Source organism: Ixodes scapularis, unplaced genomic scaffold, assembly GCF_016920785.2.
Source record: "Ixodes scapularis isolate PalLabHiFi unplaced genomic scaffold, ASM1692078v2 ptg000795l_1___fragment_3__unscaffolded, whole genome shotgun sequence".
Taxonomy (NCBI): Eukaryota; Metazoa; Arthropoda; class Arachnida; order Ixodida; family Ixodidae; genus Ixodes; species Ixodes scapularis.
The window spans coordinates 322473-335582 of record NW_024610037.1 but is presented as its reverse complement, the minus strand read 5'-3'; positions in this window follow the sequence as shown (position 1 = coordinate 335582).

The window sequence follows — 13110 nt, the reverse complement described above, 5'->3', positions numbered from 1 at the left end:
TAACAGCGCTGTTTCTTTTGACGGTATCACCATTTGGAGTCTGCCCTGCCGCTACTGACAGTATCACGGAAAGGAAAGGGTCAGAACAAGGAAGGAAATCTTTCATGTTTACCAACAGTTGGCATTTAACATTTCTGCAATGAGGTCGTTGTGACAGTTTCTACCAGTTCTCCAGTGTCTTCACCGAGCCTGTAACACTCGGCGTCAATGTGTTGTGCTTGCCTAGATTCACCTGCCTCACCGCTGCTGGACTGGGGTGGCATCATGGAGGTTGCGGTTGCTGCGCCACCAACCAAGCCGCGCCCCCCCCCCCCCCCCTCCTCTACCTCCTCAGCCGCCACGTGTGGTTGTCCGAGTGAAGACAACTAAAGGCCGCACCAACCGGAGGAGCTGCACCTGCTGCAGGTGGAGCTACGTCAGTGTCAGGTTGCCTATTAACAGACGCAGGCCCAGGTTTTCCATCAGCAGCAGCGTAACGAGCTGGTTCGAGCTTGAGCTGCTCCAGCTCAACAAACTAATCACGCTGCAACAACTGCTTGTTCTCGGGGCCCAGCCACAACACTAGGCTGATTTATTCGATTTGTTTCATCTTCCTCTTTAGTAATTACAATGTTTTAATTCTCTTTTGTGTTTAAGAATGCTTTATTAAAGTCTGTAACTTGCTTCATTTTATCCCTGACCTGAAGTTGTTACAAGTATTGACCGTATTTCGTTCAGTAAAGCCTAGCATTTTTTTTAACTTGTTTCTCAATTCGCTATTTGTAGCGAACATTTTATGCAAAAGGGCAGTTACGTCAGCTTTATATCTATTTTTTTGAAACTTAAAAAGTAACCGAGTATTCTTTTTCTTACTAATTGCATTGTTTGTATGTTTAGACAACGGGAAGTTAGTCAGCCCCAGTGGGCAACTTATCTCCACTGTAGACGAGATATTCAGCCAGTGTCGTACCACAGCTATCCTGGGGTCTCTAACTTAAATCACAGTGGTGATACATAACCGCATGCTGTTACAATGTTCATCCACATCGATACAGGCAGAGGCAGAGATTGAACTCAAGATTCCTATGTTCAGCTGTGCGAGCTTTCACTCCATGTGCTCCAAGCTGTGATCCGTTAATGCAGTCGACCACCGATCCCCTTGATGGAAATTAGGAATCTGTTTGAATGTACAGCCAGGTGTTTCCTAAACATTGCAACTGTTATTTATGTAATGCCTTTTATTATTGTGTAGTCGATGTGCAACCTCGCTCATTAAATGTTGTTGTCACAGAGTTTTGCCATAGTTTTCATTGACTAAAGACATCTCATTTCCTGCCTAGGGGTTTGTGCCTCGCAATCCTCTATGAACTTGCACCGCCTACCAGAGTAAAGTCGACACCACATTGACGAGGCTTGCCCACTGCCTTTTCAATGCGGAGGTGGCGCCGTGTCACAGAGCTTTTGGTTGCTTGTCCAAAGATCCCCAGGTGGTCAAAATTAATCCTCAGTTCTCTGCTGGGGCGTGCCAGATGCCTGTCGTTGGTTTGGCACGTAAAACCCCCAAATTTGACTTCACTGCCTTTTCACTGCACACTACTACAGTGCCGACGTAGCAATTGGGCCCAAGTTTGCAGCTGACCACACAGTAATACAGTAATTGAGCAGCGGTTCCAGCTAAACCCTGGTACGGTGCTCACCTCATTCATGTTCGCATTCAATAATACGTAGTGTGATGCCATCAGTTTGAGTGTATGGGCCCTGCATGCTTGTGTAAGTAACTGTTTCGTTGACTGCCTAACACCCGAAGGTGTCCTCACAAGGGATTGCTGCGCTATTGTAATATTTATTCTAACCGAAAAATCTTCATGTGGGGTCACAGCTGCAAGACACCATTTCAGACATTCTCATGTATAAGTTTATTTCCAACAAATGTGCACTGAACAACTCGCTGAAAAGTCTCGAGTCTGAGCACGGCAACATTTTGAGTTAATTTAATGTAATTACGTGAAGCTTCTTACTTTCTCTGTATCCTGCTACCCCCCTGCTTTGTATGATGACAAATATTGAATTGTTCTCGAGCAAAATGTTTCCACAACAAAGAGGGCAAGTTGGTCTTGCTTCTTTTGCAAGATTGATGAAACAGCAACCGCCAGCATAGTTTCAAACACTGTCGTCCAGCGGGAACCTGAGTAGAACAAAGACATTGCAATAATCTGTGGTGACCAACTAGCTGAGAAACCGACGGATTTGTTTCGGTTCAAATTAGAAAGTGTGGGGCCATAGTATAAGCTTGATTTGTTTCTGGCCCGATTGCATTCTGAGCTTTAACATGGCCAGTGACTTGACTCTTCGGTGACCTAACCTAAAAAGGACATGCTCTGCATTCAATTCCTACTGGAAACACCAGACAACGAGTTGAGCCCGCACCCATGCCCCGTTGAATTTGTCCACGGGGTCTGGAGTGTATGGGAGATGAGACTGCCTTCAGCATCGTCAGTCGGGGGTGGGACTGGTAGAGCGGGAAGTGGCTCGTTCTGCAGGTGGGCCAAGTTTTGCAGTGCAACTTGTGGGATTCGCCGTTTTGGGGCTGTCACCACTTAGAAACACAAAGGAGGTTCCTTGGGTCCGTATAAAGACGTGTTTATTGACTGCAACGTCAGCACGCTTCTCTCTTAGACAATGAAAAGTCTGGGCACTGGCTCAATTGCCAGTATCACCCGGTCGGTTTCCGCGCTGCCGCATTAGACAGATTCACGGGAAGTCGGAGGCCCACAAAGAAAAACCAAGCTCCGTAGAGCCAGGGCCTCCGCCGACGAGAGCCCCTGGCCCACCTTCGGGGCCAGCTTATGTAGCCTCGGAGAATGGACGCGCCCGGGGAGGCCACTAGCAGTCGCGTCTATTATAACTCTCAAGGGTGTGCCGAAGGCGCGTTCACCCAAATGGGCTGCGGCATGTTCACATGGTTCCCGTAACAACTTGGAACGTCCTGGCACAATAAAAGCTCAAAACAACGAGGAGCTGCAGCATCGTTGAGGGCGGCAGGCCCTGAGTACTCGCGCTCCTGGCAGACAGCAGAGTGCTCGCCGGTCGCCTTCGTGAAGCGGCACCGCACAGGAAATCCGCGGTCACCGAAGTGTTCCAGCGGGTTCAGGCGTTCTCTGAAACTTCGTCTCGTCACACGTCTTTATTCGCTGTCGCCTGCGTCGTCGTAGAGGATTGTTGTGTTGTAGAGAAAACAGACGGGCATGTACTGTAGCTAGTCACTGTGCGTGACGTCCATCTTTATTCTATCTTCCTCCTCTTTTTAGAGCGCAGCTCTTAGGGGCCCGTTCCCGGCTTGAGCGGCGTCGGCGTCGCCGTCGCCGTAACCAAGGTCATCCCAAGGTCACGTGGCCCCCAAGGTCATCCCAAGGTCACGTGACCCCCAAGGTCACCCCAAGGTCACGCGACCCAAAGACACGTGACCCCCTGAAGTCACGTGACCCCCCGAGGTCACGTGACCCCCCGAAGTCACGTGACACCCCCAGGTCACGTGACCACCCCCAGGGTCACGTGACCCCCGCCGAGGTCACGTGACCTTCCCGGTGACGTCATCGGCATCCGCATCCTCATCGTCATCATCACTGATGACGATGACGATGCGGATGCCGGTGATGTCATCAGTGACGATGACGTCATCGTCATCGTCACTGATGACGATGACGATGACGAGACCCCCGCCGAGGTCACGTGACCGGGGGTGTCACGTGACTTCGGGGGGGCATCCGCATCGTCATCGTCCTCATCACAGATGACGTCATCAGTGACATCACTGATGACGTCATCAGTGATGATGACGATGACGATGCGGATACCGGTGAGGTCATCAGTGACGTCACATGACGTCATCAGTGATGATGACGATGACGATGCGGATGTCGGTGACGTCATCAGTGACGATGACGTCATCGGGGAGGTCACGTGACCTCGGCGGGGGTCACGTGACCTGGGGGTGTCACGTGACTTCAAGGGGGCATCCGCATCGTCATCGTCATCATCACAGATGACGTCATCAGTGACGTCACTGATGACGTCACCGACATCCGCATCGTCATCGTCATCATCGCTGATGACGTCATCGGAGTCCGCATCGTCATCGTCACTGATGACGTCATCAGTGACGTCACTAATGACATCATCGGCATGGTCACGTGACTCCCCAAGGTCACGTGACCCCCCAGGTCACTTCACCCCCCAGTACCCTTCCCTCCTCCTCAAGAGCTGCGCTCTAATTCGTTGTTACAGGGAGTTGTAAACGGCTTTCACTTTTTTTTTCCTTTTCTCGTCAGCCCCCGTTCCCACTTCTTCTTCGGCCAACATGACATACTTCCCCACTAGTAAAAAGACTGTTATGGAGAGTAACGATCAGGAGGCCGTGCGTTCCTCTTGGGTCTGGACCTGACGGAGGATTCGGTAGTTGGCACCTCTACTGCTGTGCCGGGATCTGATGGAGCAACCGTTCTAGTTAACTTTGAGGCGTTCCAACAGTGTCCGTCTTCTGGTCGAAACGTCCCGAGTCCGAGTGCTTTTTCTATTCTGACTGGGGCACTAAACGATGAAGTGCCCTTTGCTGTATGTCCTGGCAGTCGGACGCGCACGTAGTCCCCTCCCCTGAAATTCGGAATCTTGACCGCCCTGCGTTTGTCAGCATATTTTTTGAAGTTGTTTTGGTATCTTTCCACCCTCCTACGAAGGTCCTTTATCGCCTGTCTAGCATTTTGTGTAATGTCTGGATGGGGTAGTCCCATGATGTCGAGTCTTGTGCGCATTGGTCGTCCGTGTAACAGCACTGACGGGGACAGATTAGTTGCTGCTTGAGGTGTGCAGCGGTAAATCCCCAGGAAGTCCACCAGGTCAAGCTGTATGTCGCCCTTCTCCAACAGAATGGCTTGGATGTACCCCTTTCGTCGTCTTCTACACCACGACGATTGGAGAAACCCATTCTGATGCGTCGATCTTCTCGATCACGCCTGTAACCTCTAACTTCCGTAATTCATGGGATACCTTGTCTCGTGCTGTCAGTGGAAGACGACGACGTTTTTGTTGCACCGGCGTAACGGTGGTTCGTGTTTTGACTCTGTGGACAAAGTCCTTCACGAGTCCCAAATCGTCTGAAAAGAGTTGTGGAAACTCCTCTTTAAACCGCTGAGGATTTTGTTGGTTTCCCGTGGATAATTGGTGACACGAATGTGTTTCGATGTCTACTGTCATCTGCAAGCCTCGAAGGATGTCTAATCCAGCCAATGGTTTGCCTGACGTGACATAAAGTGTGCAGGTAGTTCGTCCTGCACCAAACAATACTTCAGCCTCGAACATCCCCTCTACCTTGATTAACGCATTGGAGTAATTCCTAAGTTCCAGGTTAGAATGTTCGAGCTTGATATGTCGAAAATGTGTCTTGTATATCGCCGAAGATATGATGGAAACTGGCGATCCTGTGTCCACTTGCAATTTTACCGGTACTCCAGCGATGACCACCTCGCAGTACAAGGTGTCCCGAAGTCCCTTGATGTTCATTAGCCGTTTGGCCTTGATGGAAGACGTGGTCTTCGCTGTCGTTGACTTCCTGCATACTGACGCGAAATGACCCCGTGTACCACATTTCTTGCATATCTTCGTTCTCGCTGGACATGAAGTATTGTCAGCTAGGTGAGCCGAAGATCCGCATCTGTAGCACGTCTGACCTTGTTTTGAAGAATTTGCAGTAGTTCTTGTAAGAGCTGCAACATCGGAAGTACTTGCGACTTTCTTGTCTTCGTTGAGTAGCTTAGACTCGCGCAGAGCTTGTTCAGCTTGTCTTGCTATGACGAGTGCTGTGTCCAGTGTTAATTCTGGCTCGATCAAAAGCCTCTCTCGCACTTCCTTGCTGCTGGTTTTCTCTACTAGCTGGTCACATATTAAATCTTCCGCGAGCCCTCCAAACTTGCATGTCTTGGCCAGGCTCCGTAATGTCGCGACTTACTCTTCGACCGTTTCTCCCGGTAGTTATTCCCTTTGACGGAAACGATACCGTTCGACGGTCTTGTTGACGGCTGGCGTGAAGAATTTGCTCAGCGTACGTACTGTGTCGTCGAATACCGTAGTAGTGGAAGTACTGTCCGCAGAAGTCGATGGTTGAGGGTCTTGTGTGGTAGCAGGTAGAGAACGGTATACTCGCTGACCCTCCACTCCAAGGCGGTTGAGTAGTATCGCCTTTTTCCTGACGTCTGGATAAGTAGTCGCTCCGCTCGCCAGCATGAAGGTCTCGAACAGTGGGTACAATTCTACCCATGGAATTGTCGGTTTACCTGGGGCCGGTAGAAAAGGCGGTGGCGTTTCCAGCTTCAGTGTCGACTGCGCCAATTTGTTGTGTTGTAGAGAAAACAGACAGGCATGTACTGTAGCTAGTCACTGTGCGTAACGTCCATCTTTATTCTATCTTCCTCCTCTTTTTTTCCCTTTTCTCGTCAGCCCCCGTTCCCACGTCTTCTTCGGCCAACATGACAAGGATCTCTTCTGCGCTTAAAACGAAGTGCACGAACTCCGCGAACGACTCGCCGGCCGCCATGACACCCCAAACTCAAGTCCAGGAGCGGCTCGAGGAAGCGCCGGACCTACCTTGAGATTCCCGAGGAAAGAGTCGAGTATTTCCTCGAGTCGAGGAGCGTTTGGAGTGGAGGTCGGTTTATGAAGCGCAAAACCGGCCTCGAGTGGAGTTTCGAGTCGAATTTGAGTCGAGGCCCGTTTATGAATTCAGGATAGCTAGGTTCGACATTGTACATGTACCTTTTTTAGTACACGGAAGTGACGTCATCACGTCTGATTGGTTGGAAACAAAAGTGACGTAATTTCCCTAGAAAAATGTGGGCGGAGTCGGCAAAACTGGGCGGAGTCGGCTACCGGACGTGACAACAAAATGACGTTTCGTTTTGTACCGAGTACGTTTCAAAAGGTACTTTTGAAACGTACTCGGTACAAATTCGACTTTTTCTTTAATAGAGCTTTTTTTTTCGCCCGAAAGGCTGTATCGGGAACACCGCGATGCATTCGAGCTCCCGGAGGAGATATTTCGGAAGCAATACCGCCTGCCCAAGATCGTGGTGCGGTGGTGGTGCGACGAACTTCGCGAGGAACCGGAGGTGAGGTGTGTGCGTACCTCGTGGACGGTCATGACTGTGGAGCTTCAAGTGTTGTGTGCACTGCGCTTCTACGGCACGGGGAGCTTCCAAGGCATGGTGGCGAGCGACGAACACGTAGCGCGGGACCAAAAGACAGTCAGCGTTGCGGTCCGCGCCGTGTCCGTCGCTATCGTGCGTCGTCTCGGGGTCCAGCGTCGCTGGATCCACTTCCCCGAGACGCCGAGCGAGAGGTTCAACGCGGAGAAGGGCTTCAGGCTCCAAGTAAAACAAAGAAACGCGTCTGCATAACGACGGCGCTTTTGCTGCCAACGGCTTTCGTCTGCACGTCGTCTGCTTTCTTTCACTTTCCAGTAAATCTGCTTTTCAGATGTAGTACAATATTTTCAACTTTTAGCTGTAAATGGGAGTGAAAGGTCTGCTGTATTGAATACCTCCCTGTTCTGAAAAGACACTTTGTGCAACTTTTCACAAGAGATACCTTTTCAAACAAGTTGCACAATCTGCCTTTTCTGAATATACGATTTGGAATTTTCCCACGCGTCCCGGACCGCGCGCGAGGAATTGTGGGAGAGACTGTCCCTCGCCTGGCCGCTCCGCCTGGAGAGAGCATTGCCTTGTCGCTTGCCTCCTCTTAATCCTCTGTATTTCGATTCTATTATCTATTTTATCTATTCTATTATATTTTTCTTGTTGCTTCTAAGTGTTCCTATACTCTCTTCTGCGGGCGATATTACTTGTATATATATAGTATTTGTGTCTTTATTTCGCCTTTTTCGATGGGAGTGCCGTCGGACAACACGCCGCTTCGCGCGTCGTTCCCCGGGTGAGGATACTACCTTTGCTACCGATTCTTATCGCGCTGTTAGCTGGTCATTTTAGTTTATTTGACCCGCGTGCAGTCGAGAGAGGCCGTTTGGGGGCACCAGCGCACATGTCACAGGGGTAGGCAGAGCTCTGAATCAACAATCGCGACGCATCCGCCGAGTGCGCTGTGATTTGGCCGCCCGCACCCGCTCCGTTGACTCTCACTGGAGCGTACGCCTTTGAGTGCCGCTTAACTTGACCAAGATACATCACGCCGCTTTGTCGTCGCGAACCATTTGTCCGAATGATTGCGAAACCGTAACACCGTTCGGCATATCCAACGCTGCGACGCCTGACAACTGCAAGCAGCGGCGCGAACCCTTAGCAAGCGCCGGCGGTTCAAAGTCGCGGCTTGTATGCGCCTTTGGCATGCATTCATGATCAGTCTCCTCGGCGATTGTCAGTAGCCGACATGTTGACTCGAGCATCAGCTGACATCTTGACTCCAGAAATAAAATTACCGAAGGAACTACGAGTTTCAAGGTGACTGCCTGGGTGACGGGACATCTCTGCACTTGAAAAAGGGTGTTTGCAACTGACAACCGCTTAGCAGATAGATTAAGAAAGCATACCGTAAGCTCATACAAGTCACGACGTTGGGCCACCGGCGCTTGCGAAGGGCTCGCGCCGCTGCGCGCAGTTTGTCAGGCACCCCATGTTGGATATGACGAACAGTGTTACGGCTTCGCAGGCATTTGGACAAATGATTTGCGGCAAAACATCTCTGCACTTGAAAAAGGGCGTTGGAAACTGACAACTGCTTAGCAGATAAGTAGATTACAAAGGCAGGCCATAGGCGCATTCAAGCTGCGACAGTATCCGTCGGCGTTTGCGAAGGAATCTTGCCGCAGCGCGCAGATGTCAGCCGCCGCAGCGTTGCATACGCCTCAGCTTCGCAAACATTCGGACAAATGGTTCGCGGCGACAAAGCGGCGTGCTGCCTTTTGGTCAAGTAAGCGGCACTCGAAGGCATACGCTACAGTGCGAGTCAACGGAGCGAGCGCGGGCGGCCAAATCAGAGCGCACTCGGCTCTCGCGTCGCGATCGTTGATTCAGAGCTCTGCCTACCCCTATGACATGTGCGCGGGTGTTCATAAACGGCTCCTCTCGACTGCACGTGGGTAAAATGAATCAAAATGAACAGCTAACAGCGCGATAGTAATAGGTAGCAATGGTAGTACTCACCCGGGGAGCGTCGCGCGAAGCGGCGTGTTGTCCGTCGGTACTCCCGTCGAAAAAGGCGAAATAAAGACAAATTCTATATATATACAAGAAATATCCCGCGCAGAAGAGAATAGAAACACTTAGAAACAATCAAAAATACCCTGGAATAGATTAAAATAATGTAACGGAATCGAAAAACAGAGGATTAGGAGGAGGCAAGCGACAAGGCAATGCGATCTCAAGACAGAGCGGCCAAGCGAGGGACAGACTCTCCCACAATTCCCCGCGCACGGGCCGGGGCGCTTGGGGGATTTCTCAAAAGGTATATAGAAGGCTGTTCAATATCGCGAACCTTTCACTCACATTTACAGCTGAAGGGTCTCATTGCTAGCAAATTCGGCTCTAAAAGTGTCAAAATTCGTTCACAAAAGGACAAAAGTGACTCCCTCATTACTATAAAGTTCATCTCTAAAAAGTCGAAATCGACCGTCAAAGGGACACAATTTACTCCCTCATAACTGTCAAATTCATCTCTAAAGGGTCAAAATTGATCCTCAAAGGGAAAAATTACTCCCCCGTCACTATAAATATCATACCTTTAAGTGGCAAGATTAATCCTCATAAGAACGAAATTTTGTCCCCAATAATAAAAAAGTTAGTCCTTAATTTCCACTGTTGGTCCTCAGAGGGATCAAAGTTACTCCCACAATTATGGACACGACGGCGCTCAAGGGACCCTAATTAATCCCCCGTACAGTTAAACTTAGTCCCTGATGCCCTGCTGTAGGGATAAAAAAACCTCCATTTAACGGATCAAAACTTTGACCTCAAGGGATCGATGGAAAGGGACTAAAAGAAAAGGAAAGGGCAAAATCAGGGTTTCTTTCCGGTTTTGGGCGATCACTCTCACTGATATCGATTTAGTCCCCGAAAAGGACGAAGTACTACTTTTTTTTAATAGTGTGTCACGTGGCCTAATGGACATTTTCACTCGGTGGACATTTCGTTTCGTTGGACATTTTGACCAGAAGCGCGGGAATTACCTTTTCTTGTCCTTTGTGTAACTACCGGATCGCGTTCAGGAAAGGAGGCGATTGGCTCATCGTCTTTTGTGTTCGTAGTGGTTACGGGGCATCGTGTAAAAGCCGGTTTAGCGTTAAAAAGCGCTTCGTCCGCTTGCATTTTTTTGTAAAAGAATTATTATAATCCCTTTACATTTGCAGCTAGCGCCGTCTCAAGTGACTATTTTTTTTTATAATGAAACGTACAGCGCATAAAAGGAAACAAAGACACGAACAGAAAAGAAACACTTGGAATGACAAGGACGGTGCTGACTCTCTTTGTCTCCTACAATAATGCCCTTAAATGGATGCTACAACAAAATTTCAGCACATATTTTATGGTCTATATGTGTTCTAAAGAGCAGTATCACATCTAACACACCAATATCTTGGTAAAAAAAGTCACGAAAAAGAATTTTAAAACGAATTAAACATTAGCAAAGAGCACCTGAGGGATGTCGCTAACGCCTCGTTTGTAATGCCCGTCTAGGAACCTCGACAGCTAGAGACAATGAGTGTCTCGCCCCCCGCCACGACGAGAGAAGAGGGGAAGGAGGAACTCCTGTCTTCCCGAGAATCCCTTTTGTGTGTTCCAGGGGTAGCTATTGTCCATTACAAGATTATAAAAGATAACCCGTCACTCAAAATTCGTACAAAAGCAGTCGCTTCGGTGACTGCAACGACAAGGCCATCCCCTCGACGTCAGCCTCGCCGTAGCTCTGCTCGTCCCGAGACGACCTACGACACGGTTGTGTCGGATGTCACGTGCTCTAAGCTGGGCCTTCTCTGAGCGCTTGCTAGAGTTGGCCGTTTATAACAAAAACTACAGCCACCAGGCTCGAAATACAAACGTGAGATTGTCATTTACAGATATTGTGGATCATATTCAACCTATTTCTGAACACGACGGATATATTTCAAATTTCATTGAAGTATCCATTTAAAGCGCGATAAGCATTCTGTGAAAAAAACAGTAATTTTTGCACCATTCTTGGACCTTCCGAAACCAAACGTAACACGCGCAGCAGACCGACATTGCGAGTTAAAACATCGCATGGTTAAAGGTCGGCAGCGCCGACGCAAGGCTTACTTTGCGAGTGAAGAGATCCAACGCGTCAAGAGATCCAATATTGAATCCCTTATTGACGCGTTGGACCTCTTGACTTGCCATGAATCTCTTCACGCTTTGGATCTCTTGATGCGTTAGACCTCTTGACCCATATTAGATCTCTTGACTCGCGTCTGCCGAGTCAAGAAGTGCAACGCGTTTAGAGATCAAATATTGAATCTCTTGACGGCGTTGAATCTCTTGACTCGTGTCTGCCGAGTCAAGAGATGCAACGGGATGCGGTCCATTTGTCACGTGTCAATTCGTCATAGGGCAACTAATAGCAGGCCCGTTCGTTACAGCGGAACATTCGTCATAGCATGATTCGTCACGCTACCAGTTCGTCACAGAATGACCCAAAAATCGTTAAACGGCTTTTTGGGGGCGGTCCGTATGTCCGTCCGCCGTCGGGTGCACGTGCTCCTGCTCGTGAGTTAACGCGCTCACGTGCTGACGAGCACGTGAGCACGTGCTCCCGTGCTCGTGTAGGGCAAAAGAAACAACAACAACCGCATCTCCACGTGGTGAATGACGTTGAAGGGGGGGAAGCTCTGGTGGTGCTTGTCTACGTAGACGGTGAGCCGCAGCATGCCGAGCATTTCGTTCGTTTTCATCCATGTCAGAAAGAGAATGTGTGGTAGGAACGTGGTTATATACGCATTTGAGCGTTTGACCGCAGCGTGACATGGATGAAAACGAACGAAAGGCTAGGCATGCTGCGGCCCAGCGTCTACGCAGACAAGCATCACCAGAGCATCGCCCCAATCAAAATTATTCACCACGTGGAGATGCGGTTTTTTTTTTTTTAAGGAATGTTACGGAAGGGGGTCGCCCAACCATATCCGTGCAAAGTCAGTGAGTTCGATTACTGTACGAACGGGAAAAAAAGAATGTCCCAATGACTCTGAGATAAGGCAACATGCAGCCTTTAGCCCGCATGTTGTCTTTTTTTGTTTCACCTTACTCACAAAAGAACTTCGAGAACATAAAGTGCACAATAGGAAAAATCCCACTGAACCCGGTTCTTTGTTTGCTTGTTTTTTTGCCTTGCTTTAGGGTTTACTATGCCGGTTCCTCTCGGATTATAAAAGACGGATCTCTTTTGCTTCCCATCTCCCTCTTGATTCCTAAATGGATAGAGTTAGCACTAAGAAAGCTGGCGATATGCTTCTTCACGAAGGACATTCCTACATTTGCATTAAGGTTAAAGAAACTGCGTTGTCTTGGGCCTGCCCTACTGAAAAAAAACATTTGAAATTCAAACGGGTGGCAAACTGGTCGCCCGTTTGAATCAAACCTGTCGATCCGTTTGGATCAAACGTGATTATGGGATACGGGTACCCGTTTGGAAACGGTACCCGTTCGAAACGGTACCCGTTTGATACAGGTGCCCGTTTGATACGGGTGCCGTATGGTACGAGTACCCGTTCGACATGGCACGTGACCACACGTTTGAACGTGCCCTTCGAAATGGCAAATTATGCGCTAGCCCTAAATGGGTATCGTCTGGGCGGTTGGTTATTTTAAACATATTTAAGACGTCCCGAAACTCATAAACGTATTTATAACATGGAGAAAACACGTAGAACAAATGCACTCGCGTAGGTGCTTGCAAGTGGACAGGAAAACCGACACAAAAGATTGTTTTCAAGTCTCCTCGAAGTTTATTACCTCTTCTGTAGACAAGTACAAACGTGCAAGCAATCTGTGAACACTATACAGGTAGACTTTCGGGGAAATTATTCTCCTGGCTGCCGCGCGAATAGGCGCTGCATAA